The sequence below is a fragment of the Oncorhynchus masou genome, chromosome 14 (assembly GCF_036934945.1).
Source record: "Oncorhynchus masou masou isolate Uvic2021 chromosome 14, UVic_Omas_1.1, whole genome shotgun sequence".
Classification (NCBI taxonomy): domain Eukaryota; kingdom Metazoa; phylum Chordata; class Actinopteri; order Salmoniformes; family Salmonidae; genus Oncorhynchus; species Oncorhynchus masou.
The window spans coordinates 2,481,455-2,496,137 of record NC_088225.1 but is presented as its reverse complement, the minus strand read 5'-3'; the positions used below and the strand labels follow the sequence as shown (position 1 = coordinate 2,496,137).

Genomic DNA, 14,683 nt, shown 5'->3' with positions numbered 1-14,683 from the left:
CATTTACTTACACTAAGTTGACTGTCCCTTTAAACAGCTTGGAAAATTCCAGAAAATGATGTCATGGCTTTAGAAGCTTCTGATTAATTAATTAGCTTCTGGCTAATTGACATCATTTGAGTCAATTGGAGATGTACCTGTGGATGCATTTCAACCTTCAAACTCAGTGCCTCTTTGCTTGACATGACGGGAAAATCAAAAGAAATCAGCCAAGGCCTCAGAAGAAAAACATTTTTAGACCTCCACATGTCGGGATCATCCTTGGGTGCAATTTCCAAACTCCTGAAGGTACCACATTCATCTGTACAAACAATGGTACGCAAGTATAAACACCATGGGACCAAGCAGCCGTCATACCGCTCAGGAAGGAGACGCGTTCTGTCTCCTAGAGATGAACGTACTTTGGTTCGAAAAGTGCAAATCAATCCCAGAACAGCAGCAAAATGACCTTGTGAAGATGCTGGAGGAAACAGGTACAAAAGTATCTATATCCACAGTAAAACAAGTCCTATATCGATATAACCTGAAAGGCCGCTCAGCAAGGAAGAAGCCACTGCTACAAAACCGCCATAAAAAAGCCAGACTCGGTTTGCAACTGCACATGGGGACAAAGATCGTACTTTTTGGAGAAACGTCCTCCATAGAACTGTTTGGCCATAATGACCATTGTTATGTTTGGAGGAAAAAGCGGGAGGCTTGCAAGCCGAAGAACACCATCCCAACCCTGAAGCACGGGGGTGGCAGCGTCATGTTGTGGGGGTGCTTTGCTGCAGGAGGGACTGGTGCACTTCACAAAATAGATGGCATCATGAGGTAGGAAAATTATGTGGATATGTTGAAGCAACATCTCAAAACATCAGTCAGGAAGTTAAAGCTTGGTTGCAAATGGGTCTTCTAAATGGACAATGACCCCAAGCATACTTCCAAAGTTGTGGCACAATGGCTTAAGGACAACAAAGTCAAGGTATTGGAGTGTCCATCAGAAAACCCTAACCTCAATCCCATAGAACATTTGTGGGCAGAACTGAAAAAGCGTGTGCGAGCAGGGAGGCCTACAAACCTGACTCAGTTACACCAGCTCTGTCAGGAGGAATGGACTAAAATTCGCCCAACTTATTGTGGGATGCTTGTGGAAGGCTACCAGAAACATTTGACCCAAGTTAAACAATTTAACGGCTACCAAATACTAATTGAGTGTATGTAAACTTCTGACACACTGGGAATGTGATGAAAGAAATAAACGTTGGAATAAATCACTACTATTATTCTGACATTTCACATTCTGAAAACAAAGTGGTGATCTTAACTGACCTAAGACGGGGAATTTTTACGAGGATTAAATGTCAGGAATTGTGAAGAAAAAAAAGAGTTTTAAATGTATTTGGCTAAGGTGTATGTAAACATCTGACTGGGGACTGATTTAGAAAGACTAGCGCAGGTCAACGCTCCCTACAAAGAGAGTGCGAGAGTGATACCCTCTCAATCCCTCAAATATTCATCACAATATCAGAGCCCGTCCAAGACATACCACGGCCGACATGAAATAATCATGGTCGAAAGAGCTAGGTGACTTCGCCCCGCTGCAAACGCCGTGACCGTGAAACTCCCCTACCACTCTTCATGCAGTCTGGGGCTGTGGTTTTATTATGGCGTCTCAGTGTACGTCCCAAAAGGCACCTCAAAGGGTGCAATTTGGGATGCAGTCTCAGGGAGGATCTCTTGCTCTCATTCTTCTATGGTGCCAAAATGAGGGTTCTAACCTGTAAGTGGCCATCTCGCATTCAGCTGGGTGGTTTGCTGATGCCTTATTGACACTCTTACTAGAGACGTCCTGGGTTTGAGGTCAGAGAGGAAGGACACCTCGGGATACCTCCGCGGCACAATTCCACTTGAGCAGTGGTTCCCAAACTTTTTATAGTCCCATACCCCTTCAAACATTAAACCTCCAGCTGCGTACCCCCTCTAGCACCAGGGTCAGCACACTCTCAAATTACGTTTTTATGCCATCGTTGTAAGCCTGCCACACACACATTATATGAAACATTTATTAAACATAAGAATGGGAGTGAGTTTTTGTCACAACCCAGCTTGTGGGAAGTGACAAAGAGCTCTTATAGGACCAGGGCACAAATAATAATAATAATTTTGCTCTTTATTTAAACCTCTTAGAGATCGGGCTACTTTTTTCAACATTCTGTTAAAAATCGCACCAAATTTCAACGTCCTGCTACTCATGCCAGGAATATAGTATATGCATATGATTAGTATGTGTGCATAGAAAACACTCTGAAGTTTCTAGAACTGGTTCAATGGTATATATATATATATATATATATGTCTGTGACTATAACAGAACGAGTTCCGTGGTCAAAATCACCAGAAAACCTGGTCACTAAATCGACGGAGAAAAAAATCAATCAATTTTTTCTCTAGAGTTATTCGTTCGTGTAGCTGTACCGTTCGTAGTCAGATTTTCCTTCTCTTGATTCGTGCATGAGTATTAACAACATACGCGACACACACTGTGACATCATTGCGTGAGATCAATCATTGAATACAGGCATTTGTAACCCTACCCACCAGCCTACTTGGATCGAGGACAGTACCAGATATCAAACGAGGCTGAATATCCCGCTTGGTTCCAAGGAATCAAGTGGGCCACGTGCAAACGGAAATTAAATGGGAACCGTGATATTCACAGCACGGCCCTTCAGTGGAAAAGCCCTCTTAGTGACCTCTGACGGCTCCAAGCCGCCAAGCCACAGAGGGTGCATTTGCAGATGTGAAAGGAGAAAGAGGAGAAGGGACAAAATGGTATAGAAGACAGGGATAGATTGAGTGGAGAGCACTTCTGTGCACCCTATGATACATATGGACCTCTGTTGAGAGGTGTACTAGGCACACACACAAAAGCTCATGCACCCACTAAATAGTATGTCCAAAATAGTCTGTTTCCTCTCGCTTGTCTTTTAACAGCTACAGAAGTTAGTGGCCTGAAATCCCCCCTGGACTGAAGCTCAGTAATTACAAGGTGTGAAGAATGTTCTGTCAGCAGAGGGCTGGTACTGGTCGAAGACTGAGAGCACTGGAACTACAACTACAGGCAAACAACTACAGGAGCTAGACCTTACAGCAATGGACCTACAACCACAGGTAAACAACTACAGGGGCTAGACCTTACAGCACTGGACCTACAACCACAGGTAAACAACTACAGGAGCTGGACCTTACAGCTCTGGAGTGAAACAATACACTGTGGCTAAACTACAGGAGCTGGACTTTACAATACTGGAGCTACAGCAATATAAAAGAGAGGGGGAATTAGCACTGTACAGGAGATAAGTGCGTATGCTAATACGAGGCCTAAAGCGGTGTTGGATACTCACCCTAACCGCACTAATCGTACTATTTGTGAAATAAATTGAGTACGTAGTATGCTTATTGGTCATAGTATGGATATAGTTAGTATGCCAAAAGTTCCCGGATGTCATACTAAATTCGCCATAATACGAAGTATATATATGCGGTCAACACTATTTCCGTGCTTTTAAGGCCCATAACGCTATTCTTCAGAAAACGGGCGTGGCTTCAACGTTTTCAGATTTGAAGAAACCGGCGGAAAATATGCTGCCGAAGTCCGACGAGAGCGGATACAAACTCATTGCTTTATCTAATTATGACAAATGTTAATAAAATGTTGAGCAATGGTAATAAAGTAATGACCTTTCAAATAAGTTACGTTACACGTTATGATGGCTGACAATTTGTTAGCTACGCTATCCTTACGAGCCGCATAGCATTTAGGCAGTATGTGCCGGTATGAACTGAGCTGGTCATGGGTGCACCTTAGCCACGCTCAAGGTCCTAATCGATATCATTACCGCCATCGATAAAAGACAATACTGTACAGCCATATTCATCGACCTGACCAAGGCTTTCGACTCTGTCAATCACCAAATTCTTATCGGCACACTCAATAGCCTTGGTTTCTCAAATGACTGCTTCGCCTGGTTCACCAACTACTTCTCAGAGAGTTCAGTGTGTCAAATCGGAGGGTCTGTTGTCAGGACCTCTGGCAGTCTCTATGGGTGTACCACAGGGTTCAATTCTCGGGCCGACTCTTTTCTCTGTATACATCAATGATGTCGCTCTTGCTGCTGTGATTCTCTGATCCTCCTCTATGCAGACGACACCATTCTGTATACTTCTGGCCCTTCTTTGGAGACTGTGTTAACTAACCTCCAGACGAGCTTCAATGCCATACAACTCTCCTTCAGAGGCCTCCAACTGCTCTTAAATGCAAGTAAAACTAAATGCATTCTCATCAACCAATCGCTGCCCGCACCTGCCCGCCCGTCTAGCATCACTACTCTGGACGGTTCTGACTTAGAATATGTGGACAACTACAAATACCTAGGTGTCTAGTTAGACTGCAAACTCTCCTTCCAGACTCAAATTAAGCATCTCCAACCCAAAATTAAATCTTGCACGCGCTCCAGCAGGTATATTTCACTGGTCACCCCCAAAGCCTCCTTTGGCCGCCTTTACTTCCAGTTCTCTGCTACCAATGACTGGAACAAATGACAAAAATCACTGAAGCTGGAGACTCATATCTCCCTCACTAACTTTAACCTCTTGAAACTCTAGGGGCGCTATATCATTTTTGGATAAAAAGACGTGCCCGTTTTAAGCAGAATATTTTGTCACAAAAAGATGCTCGACTATGCATATAATTGGTAGCTTTGGAAAAAAAACACTCTGACGTTTCCAGAACTGCAAAGATATTTTCTGTGCGTGCCCTAGAACGTGAGCTACAGGCAAAACCAAGATGAAACGGCATCCAGGAAATGAGCAGGATTTTTGAGGCTCCGTTTTCCATTGTCTCCTTATATGGCTGTGAATGCGAGAGGAATGAGTCTGCCCTTTCTGTCGTTTCCCCAAGGTGTCTGCAGCATTGTGACGTATTTGTAGGCATATCATTGGAAGATTGACCATAAGAGACCACATTTACCAGGTGTCCGCCCCGGTGTCCTGCGCCGAAATTGGTGCGCAAACCTCAGCTGCAAGTATTTTTCCATGGAATTCAGAGAAGAAAGCAGGCTTCCACGAATGATATATCAATGAAGAGATATGTGAAAAAACACCTTGGGGATTGATTCCAAACAACGTTTGCCATGTTTCGGTCGATATTATGGAGTTAATTCGGAAAAAGTTTGACGTTGTTGGTGACTGAATTTTCGGTTCGTTTGGTAGCCAAATGTGATGTACAAAACGGAGCGATTTCTCCTACACAAAGATGCTTTCAGGAAAAACTGAACATTTGCTATGTAACTGAGAGTCTCCTCATTGAAAACATCCGAAGCTCTTCAAAGGTAAATTATTTTATTTATTTGGTTATCTGGTTTTTGTGAAAATGTTGCGCGCTAAATGCTACTCAAAATGCTAAGCTAGCTTAGCATACTCTTACACAAATTAGTGAATAGCGATGGTTCAAAAGCATATTTTGAAAATCTGAGATGACAGTGTTGTTAACCTCTTACATCTATGGGGGCGCTATTTCATTTTTGGATGAAAAACGTTCCCGTTTTAAACAAGATATTTTGTCACAAAAAGATGCTCGACTATGCATATAATTGATACCATTCGAAAGAAAACACTCTGACGTGTCCAGAAATACCAAGATATTCTCTGTGCGTGCCCTAGAACGTGAGCTTCAGGCAAAACCAAGATGAGATGGCATCCAGGAAATGACAAGGATTTTTGAGGCTCTGTTTTCCATTGTCTCCTTATATGGCTGTGAATGCGAGTGGAATGAGCCTGCCCTTTCTGTCGTTTCCCCAAGGTGTCTGCAGCATTGTGACGTATTCGTAGGCAGATCATTGGAAGATTGACCATAAGAGAACACATTTACCAGGTGTCCGCTCGGTGTCCTGCGCCGAAATTGGTGCGCAAAAGTCACCTGCCAGTATTTTTCCATGCGATACAGAGAGGAAAGCAAGCTTCCACGAACTGCATATCAATGAAGAGATATGTGAAAAAACACCTTGAGGATTGATTCCAAACAACGTTTGCCATGTTTCGGTCGATATTATGTAGTTAATCCGGAAAAAGTTTTACGTTGTAGGTGACTGAATTTTCGGTTCGTTTCGGTAGCCAGACGCAATGTAGAAAACGGAACGATTTCTCCTACACACAGACGCTTTCAGGAAAAACTGCGCATTTGGTATGTAACTGAGAGTCTCCTCATTGAAAACATCAGAAGCTCTTCAAAGGTAAATGATTTTATTTATTTGGTTATCTGGTTTTTGTGAAAATGTTGCGTGCTAAATGCTACTCAAAATGCTATGCTAGCTTTGCATACTCTTACACAAATTAGTCAATTTCTATGGTTCAAAAGCATATTTTGAAAATCTGAGATGACAGTGTTGTTAAGAAAAGGCTAAGCTTGAGAGCAGACGCATTATTTTCATTTTATTTGCGATTTTCAGAAATCGTTAACGTTGCGTTATGCTAATGAGCCTGAGGCTTTAGTCACAAACCCGGATCCGGGATGGGGAGTTTCAAGAAGTTAAGAAAAGGCTAAGCTTTAGAGCAGGCGCATTATTTTCATTTCATTTGCGATTTTCAGAAATCGTTAACGTTACATTATGCTAATGAGCTTGAGGCTATAACTGTATACAGGTTTTTTTCATAGCCAAATGTGAACAAAACGGAGCGATTTGTCCTACACAAATAATATTTTTTTGAAAAACTGAACATTTGCTATCTGAGAGTCTCCTCATTGAAAACATCTGAAGTTCTTCAAAGGTAAATGATTTTATTTGAATGATTTTCTTGTTTTTGTGAAAATGTTGCTGGCTGAATTCTAGGCTTATGTTAGCAATCAATACTCTTACACAAATGCTTGTTTAGCTATGGTTGAAAAGCATATTTTGAAAATCTGAGATGACAGTGTTGTTAACAAGTCTAAGCTTGAGAGCAAATATATTTATTTCATTTCATTTGCGATTTTCATGAATAGTTAACGTTGCGTTATGCTAATGAGCTTGAGGCTATAAATAGAATCCCGGATCCGGGATTGCGCGACGCAACAGGTTAAGCATCAGCTGTCAGAGCAGCGTACAGACCATTGCACCTGTACATAGCCCACCTGTAAATAGCCCATCAACTACCTCATCCCCATATTTTTTGCTCTTTTGCACCCCATTATCTCTACTTGCACATTCATCTTCTGCACATCTATCACTCCCGTGTTTAATTGCTAAATTGTAATTACTTGCTACTATGGCCTATTTATTGCCTTACCTCCTCACGACATTTGCACACACTGTATATAGACTTTTCTATTGTGTTATTAACTGTACATTTGTTTATTCCATGTGTAACTCTGTGTTGTTGTTTGTGTCTCACTGCTTTGCTTTATCTTGGCCAGGTAGCAGTTGTAAATGAGAACTTGTTCTCAACTGGCCTATCTGGTTAAATAAAGGTGAAATAAAAAATGTTAGCTAGTTACCTAAAGTTAGTTGGCTACAAATACATCGAACTTGCCAGGCAGTATTTTCACTATATGCTATCTAACTACCCAACATTTATTGACTTGATTATTCACATCATTCTTAGCTAAGTTGTACAGACATTGTGCGTTCTCAATGGACATGGTTAATTCTGGCTATCTACTCCGATTTCAGAGCACTCTCGTCTGAGTGTGCCAGAGAGCAGAATAACTGCTAAATTTACGAACGCTCAACACCTGTTGCACGTTGGCAAAAAAAAGCGTAATTAAATTGTTGCCAGCAGAACAGTTACAGTCACCAAAGCTCTGGATAACATGAAAACAGCCTAACCAGCTCTGTTACAGCGAGTAAAATGGTCAGAGTGAGGTGTTCTCTCATTTGTGTCTGAAAGTAGCTAGCCAACATTAGCCAGTTGGCTTGGGTGCTTGACTACCGTTGTGATGGTCAGAGCGCTCGGATCAACCCTACTCCTCTGCCAGAGCGTCTAGTGTGCGCTCTGAGAGTGAAACGCTCTGAATTTAAGAACGGGGGAGAAGATCGAAGGTCTAGGTTTGGTGAGGGTTGAAAGTACACATACAGATGTCGGGAACACAAACGACACAGCCCATAAACACACCTGAAACACACACACACACCGGTTACAGCCAGGAAGAATTCCCAGTGGAACCCATGGGCTAAGGGTCTATAAATAAAGAGGGGATGACAGAAAGGGAGAGATAGGAAGAGAGAGACAGAGAGCGAGAGAGAGAGAGAGAGACAGACATGGGGAAGTGTTCAGGTAGATAAAGAGCAGAATGAAGAGAGACATGGGGAAGTGTTCAGGTAGATAAAGAGCAGAATGAAGAGAGACATGGGGAAGTGTTCAGGTAGATAAAGATCAGAATGAAGAGAGACATGGGGAAGTGTTCGGGTAGATAAAGAGCAGAAGGAAGAGAGACATGGGGAAGTGTTCAGGTAGATAAAGAGCAGAATGAAGAGAGACATGGGGAAGTGTTCAGGTAGATAAAGAGCAGAATGAAGAGAGACATGGGGAAGTGTTCAGGTAGATAAAGAGCATAATGAAGAGAGACATGGGGAAGTGTTCAGGTAGATAAAGAGCAGAATGAAGAGAGACATGGGGAAGTGTTCAGGTAGATAAAGAGCAGAATGAAGAGAGACATGGGGAAGTGTTCGGGTAGATAAAGAGCAGAATGAAGAGAGACATGGGGAAGTGTTCAGGTAGATAAAGATCAGAATGAAGAGAGACATGGGGAAGTGTTCAGGTAGATATAGAGCAGAATGAAGAGAGACATGGGGAAGTGTTCAGGTAGATAAAGAGCAGAATGAAGAGAGACATGGGGAAGTGTTCAGGTAGATAAAGATCAGAATGAAGAGGGACATGGGGAAGTGTTCAGGTAGATAAAGAGCAGAAGAAAGATGAAAATACAGAGAGAAAAGAGTATCAGAGAGAGATAAAAGAGAGATGGAGAGAAGGGTGAGACAGAGGAGAGGAGAGAGAGAACAGCCTGACAGGACTCTGTGGACCTATATCTGATCCTTGATCTCTTCCTGGCCACCGGCCGACCCCTGATCTCTTCCTGGCCACCGGCCGACCCACGGGAGCCTGCGATTGACCCTGGTGCGACCTGGGACAGTGGATCAACTCACGTTACGGTGACCTTTTACCGTGGGGAGGGTCAACACCCATCCACCATTCCACTCCATACATCACACCGTGTCCTGCCTTCCCCATCCTGTAAGCCTCTTTAGCTGCACCACTAATCCTAGCCCCCGGTAACAGCCTGGGGGGGGTGTGTGTGTGTGTGTGTGTGTGTGTGTGTGTGTGTGTGTGCATGTGTACAAAACAGATTACTTGTGTATATGCACAGGGGTCACAGTATGTTGTGTGTATGTAACATGGTTAAATCTTCTACCCTAATCTATGTGCTCTCTGTCACCTCTGGGTCTGCATGGCAAATGGCAAAGGAACCCAAGTGAAATACTCAAGGGCCAGTCAGCCCTTCCCCCTGTTGAGGGGCCAAAATCTTGGCTCTCTCTCGCACAGCATCTAGCGGACTGACTATTGGAATGTGTGAGAGAATAATGCTTCCGCAGCCGTGACTGGCATCTGTATTCGAAACTTCTTCCCTGAAGAGAACTCTGATGCCATCTACACACATGTATGATCTCTGTGGTTATCTGTGGTGGTTCAGAGTGAACTCTGATGACACGGTATGCAAGGATGTCCTTTGTGCCTTCTCAGGAATGCGGTCGTATCTCTATTGTACCCAGCCCGCCACCTCAGGTCTTCACACGTCGAGGTGACCCCCTTTCTTTCTTTAAGATGTCGGCTGGATCTGATTGGAGATCTTAGTTTTATTACCTAAATCTGTGGGTTGGTCAAACATTGATTTTCAACACAAACAAGTCAGATCTGGTAGAAATGGAATGAAGGTCTGTTGTTTGCTCTTCTCCTGCCATTGCGCAAGGGTTTTAGGAAAACGCTTCTCTCTTTTAAGGACTCCCGAGTGGCGCAGCGGTCTTAGGCACTGCACCCCAGTGCTAGAGGCGTCACTACAGACCCTGGTTCGATTCCAAGCTGTATCATAGCCGGCTGTGATTGGGAGTCCCATAGGGCCGTCATTGTAAATAAGAATTTGTTCTCAACTGACTTGCCTAGTTACATAATACAAATAGAAAATAAAAACCTATGGTCCTAGTGGGTCTGTTTTGTTCATGCTTGTTGGATGCATTTGCAATTGGTTTTTGGTTTTGTATCAGATTAATTTGTGTCCAGAATAAATGAATGGGATATAATGTAGTGTCATTTTGGAGTGGGCTGTATACATGTTATTTGGCATGTCCCGGGGGTATGATTTTTGACCCTCTGTAACCTTCTCACTCATCATTATTCACAATTCATTATCCATAATAATGGTAGCATCCAGATTCATGTAGAAGTGTTCAGAAACACTCTATTCTGATTTATAATATAAGTGACTCCGAAATGACACAAAACATTATTTACCATTCATTTCTAAATCGGGCACAAAGTAATCTGAAACACAACCAAAACTAACTGCATCCAACAAGTTTGTAGAGTCACAACGATGACGTAGTCATTGCATGTTAGGAATAGGGGACCAAATAGTAAACATTTACTACTTTACATACAACAATCTTTACGGGTGTCAATCATTTTGACTACCTGTTAAACTAAATCTGTTGTGTTCGTATAAAAAATGTAATTCACCCCAAAATGTGGCATACAATATAGCTCAGTATTTTAATAATTTCTTTTATACAGTGATTAATTGCTTATCTTTATCCCAAAAAAGGGGTGAATGAATATGACCACACTACATGAGTGGCTGTGGAGGTGGTCATCAGGTCTGGATGCCTGTGTACATCAATAGACTATACTGGTTGTGTATGTTGATTCGTGTCTCTCTGCTGTTTTGACAGCTCTATTATGAGGGATGACAAACTAACGACTGCACATTTGCAGGCAGCCAAGGGCATGAGTGTATGTGTGGGGGGAACGAGCGTTCCAATTTGCAACAACAACAAAAAAACTGTCAGACGAGAGATAGAAGCCTTCAGCAAAAAAAAAAAAAAAAAAAAAAAAATGAAAAGTAGACCACAGATACACGTCCTCCCGGGACCCAAAAGAGAGAAACAACCAAGGAAAGGGAAAAAACAGGAAGAAGAGAAACAACCATGCAAATTTAATGAAGACGTGCGTTTTCTTCCAGGAGAGATAGAAGAAGGGTTTGCGTGGGAACAGGAGAGGACTGTGCGCCTACCTAACCATCAAACACGCACACACATGGGAGGGGGAACTGTGTCGTCGCACTAGTTAGGCGAGCACCAACCTGTGCTTTCCCTCAGTCCCAGTGGAGGGCCAATATACATGTAGATGCTGGCAGCGTTCAATTATTGAGGATACTTTAGATAGCAAGCTGGTGCTCAATCTGGTAACGGGAGGCTTTTCCAGACAATATAGTATAGATTAGGCAGTCGACACAGTTATGGCAGTGGTGTATATCTCTGGTACATGCTTGAATCTCTCCTCAGCACTTGACTGATATTTAAAGTCATTCACTGGCCTGAGAGTCCAGGTTCCCCAAGCCCCGGGGCACAAAGCGCGCATCTCTCTCTCTCTCATTTCACTTTATATATTATCTACCTCACTTGCTTTGGCAATGTTAACACATGTTTCACATGCCAATAAAGCCCTTGAATTGGATTGAATTGAGAGGGCGAGAGAGAGAGGGTGAGAGAGAGAGAGGGCGAGAGAGAGGGCGAGAGAGAGGGCAAGAGCGAGAGAGAGAGAGAGGGGGCGAGAGAGCGAGAGAGGGGGCGAGAGAGAGAGAGGGGGCGAGAGAGAGAGAGGGGGCGAGAGAGAGAGAGGGGGCGAGAGAGAGAGAGAGGGGGCGAGAGAGAGAGAGAGGGGGCGAGAGAGAGGGCAAGAGAGAGAGGGCGAGAGAGAGAGGAAAAACAGAACAAACTAGAATGCTACTTGGCCCTACAAAGAGAGTACACAGCGGCAGAATACCTGACCACTGTGACTGACCCAAAACTAAGGAAAGCTTTGACTATGTACAATGAGCATACCCTTGCTATTGAGAAAGGCCCCCGTAGGCAGACATGGCTCTCAAGAGAAGACAGGCTATATGCTCACTGCCCACAAAATGAGGTGGAAACTGAGCTGCACTTCCTAACCTCCTGCCCAATGTATGACCATATTAGAGAGACATATTTCCCTCAGATTACACAGATCCACAAAGAATTTGAAAACAAATCCAATTTTGAAAAACTCCCATATCTACTGGGTGAAAATCCACAGTGTGCCATCACAGCAGCAATGTTAACACATGTTTCCCATGCCAATAAAGCCCTTGAATTGGATTGAATTGAGAGGGCGAGAGAGAGGGAGAGAGAGAGAGAGGGTGAGATAGAGAGAGAGGGTGAGAGAGAGAGAGGGCGAGAGAGAGGGCGAGAGAGAGAGAGGGCGAGAGAGAGGACGAGAGAGAGGGCGAAAGAGAGAGGGCGAAAGAGAGAGAGGGCGAAAGAGAGAGAGGGCGAAAGAGAGAGAGGGCGAGAGAGAGAGAGAGGGCGAGAGAGAGAGAGAGGGCGAGAGAGAGAGAGAGGGCGAGAGAGAGAGAGAGGGCGAGAGAGAGAGGGCGAGAGAGAGAGGGCGGGAGAGAGAGGGCGGGCGAGAGAGAGAGGGCGAGAGAGAGAGGGCGAGAGAGAGAGGGCGAGAGAGAGAGAGGGCGAGAGAGAGAGGGCAGGAGAGAGAGGGCGGAGAGAGAGAGGGCGAGAGAGAGAGGGCGAGAGAGAGAGGGCGAGAGAGAGAGGGCGAGAGAGAGAGGGCGAGAGAGAGAGAGGGCGAGAGAGAGAGGGCGAGAGAGAGAGAGGGCGAGAGAGAGAGAGGGCGAGAGAGAGAGAGGGCGAGAGAGAGAGAGGGCGAGAGAAAGAGAGGGCGAAAAAGAGCGAGAGAGAGGGCGAAAAAGAGCGAGAGAGAGGGCGAGAGAGAGCGAGAGAGAGGGCGAGAGAGAGAGGGGGAGAGGGCGAGAGAGAGAGAGAGGGGGAGAGAGAGAGAGGGGGAGAGAGAGCGAGAGAGAGGGCGAGGGCGAGAGAGACAGAGAGAGAGAGAGAGAGACAGAGAGACAGAGGGCGAGAGACAGAGACAGAGAGAGATTTGATTTGGCACGAAGGGCTATTCTACAAAATTCTACAAAGTGGGCTTGGTGGTAAGGTATATGACTTAATAAAATGTATGTACACAGAAAACAAGTGTGCAATAAAAATCAAAAACCAAAGAACAGAATTTTTTTCACAATGTCGAGGTGTGAGACAAGGCTGCAGTTTGAGTCCAAATCTTTTCAACATTTATATCAATGAATTAGCAGACATGTTGGACCAATCTCCAGCCCCGGGACTCACACTATTTGACACAGAGGTGAAATACCTGCTATATGCTGATGACTTGGTACTTCTATCACCAACCAAAGAAGGTCTTCAACAGAAAATTAATATTCTGGAGCAATATTGCCATAATTGGGCCCTGGCAGTAAATTTCCAAAAACTAAAATCATGATTTTCCAAAAAAAAAACAGATGTCAGAAACACAAATATAAATTCACCCTGAACAACACCTTAATTGAACACACAAAAAATTACACCTATCTTGGTCTGACCATATCTGCATCGGGAAACTTTAATATGGCAGTGAATGCACTCAAAGAAAAAGCCCGCAGAGCAATGTATGCAATAAAAATGAAATTATTCAAAATCAACATCCCAATTAGAATTTGGACTAAAATATTTGACAGTGTAATCCTACCAATAGCTCTTTATGGAAGTGAGGTTTGGGGGCCACTCAATAAACTGGACTTTAAAATGTGGGACAAACATCCAATTGAAGCCCTACATGCAGAATTCTGTCGGAAAATCCTACAAGTCCAGAGAAATACACCAACTAATGCATGTAGGGCAGAATTGGGCCGTTTTCCAGTAATAATGAAAATACAGAAAAGATCATTAAAATTTTGGCTACATTTGAATTCAAGTCCAAATTCAAGTCTGCAATTTAAATCACTTCAAACCGAAGAGCTGAGCCCAGAAACGAGCCCTCTCAGTCAGCTGGTGTTGGACCTCACCAACCAAGCTGACACCAGCACTGCTTCAAAAGAAAGAATTCCAATAAGCAAAATCATGAACCAATCAAAGGAATTATATTTACAACATTGGAAAAATGAAACAAAATCCCAAAGCCGACTAAATTGCTATCTGACCCTAAACAGAGAATATGAATTGGCTGATTATCTCTACTCTGTCAGAGATACGAAGCAGAGACAGATCCTTACCAAGTACAGGCTGAGTGACCACCGATTGGCAATAGAAACCGGCAGACATAAAAAGACATGGCTACCCAAAGAGGAGCGTGTATGTGGTCACTGCATAACAGGGGAGGTAGAGACAGAGATGCACTTTCTCCTTTACTGTGATAAATATTCCTCACAAAGAGATTCATTATTCACAGAAATTACTAAACATATTCCAATTTTTTACAAATTGAACCCAGAGGAAAAACTAAGAATACTCATGGGCGAAGGAGCAATGGCTCCTCTTGCAGCCAAATATGTATTTTCCTGCCATAGCTTGAGGGACACTGAATAATAACA

At 43.7% G+C, this 14,683-nt stretch overlaps 1 protein-coding gene across 2 annotated transcripts in view; it reads right to left on the bottom strand.

Annotated features, from left to right (window-relative positions):
- The window catches only part of LOC135553949 (retinoic acid receptor alpha), a 210,298-nt gene that overhangs the window by 14,325 nt on the left and 181,290 nt on the right, over positions 1-14,683 (bottom strand). The window lies entirely within an intron of this gene.